The sequence below is a fragment of the Cavia porcellus genome, unplaced genomic scaffold (genome assembly GCF_034190915.1).
Source record: "Cavia porcellus strain 051 isolate PalLab524CR breed Dunkin Hartley unplaced genomic scaffold, mCavPor4.1 scaffold_13, whole genome shotgun sequence".
Classification (NCBI taxonomy): domain Eukaryota; kingdom Metazoa; phylum Chordata; class Mammalia; order Rodentia; family Caviidae; genus Cavia; species Cavia porcellus.
In genome coordinates this window covers 50,233,022-50,233,823 of record NW_026947496.1, presented here as the reverse complement: position 1 = coordinate 50,233,823, position 802 = coordinate 50,233,022, and the positions used below count along the sequence as shown (strand labels likewise).

Genomic DNA, 802 nt, shown 5'->3' with positions numbered 1-802 from the left:
ATATACCTGAGATCTTCACTGTCTATCACTTTGTCTCCTGTTTTTTTCCAAATAGTTGTCCATCTCTTTGTATACAGAATTCATACAAAATAACATGGTATAAAATTGACCCGAACAGAATAAGGAAGGCGTTTTAGGTCTTCAAAACCAGAGAATAGGGAAGTCACTAATGGCTGTCGTAGAGTCTGTCATTCTCTTCAAAATAGCTGTCCATACTTTCATGTATATTGAAGTTCAACAAAACAAAACATGGGGGGAAGGGGAGAGGGGTTGCTTGGTTTCTTGGCGCTAGGTCCCAGTATGGCTTGGGTCCCAGTAAACACTTGTGGCTCCTGTCCTGGGCCACCAGAGCCTGCCATGCTCACAGCCACTCACCAGGGTGGGGGAGGAGTTGCTTCAAGCTGTTTCTTTCTAGTGAATTGACCATTTTTCACTGCCCAAGTTCTGAATTGGCCAACAGACCATAGAAAGACATCTCTTTAGGCTCCTGCTTGAAACCAACAGCGTCAGGAAGCTGCCGGCCTTGACTCAGGGCCAACTTTCCTAAACTTTTAACAAAAATCTCATGTTGGCTCATTTCTTGTCCTAATGGACACAGCTAAATTTTTGTGTCTTTAAAGCTTTTCTAAACTTTCAACAAAAATCTCATGCTGGCTACTTTCTTGTCCCATAATCGCTATTCACTTACTGAGGTTAAGCGGTGTGGCAGGCTCCCACCTCGGTCCTCTATTTTATTTTCCTTTTTCTACTTTGAGCTCACGAACAGCATCCCTCACTAAAGTCCCACATTGGGGCACCACTT

At 43.6% G+C, this 802-nt stretch overlaps 1 non-coding gene across 1 annotated transcript; it reads right to left on the bottom strand.

Moving 5' to 3' along the window:
- Nucleotides 1-399: 399 nt before the first annotated feature.
- LOC111757930 (small nucleolar RNA SNORA2/SNORA34 family) lies at nucleotides 400-538 on the bottom strand. Its single transcript, XR_002792177.1, has one exon. It is a non-coding gene; the product is annotated as a small nucleolar RNA SNORA2/SNORA34 family (small nucleolar RNA).
- Between the last annotated feature and the right edge of the window lie 264 nt (nucleotides 539-802).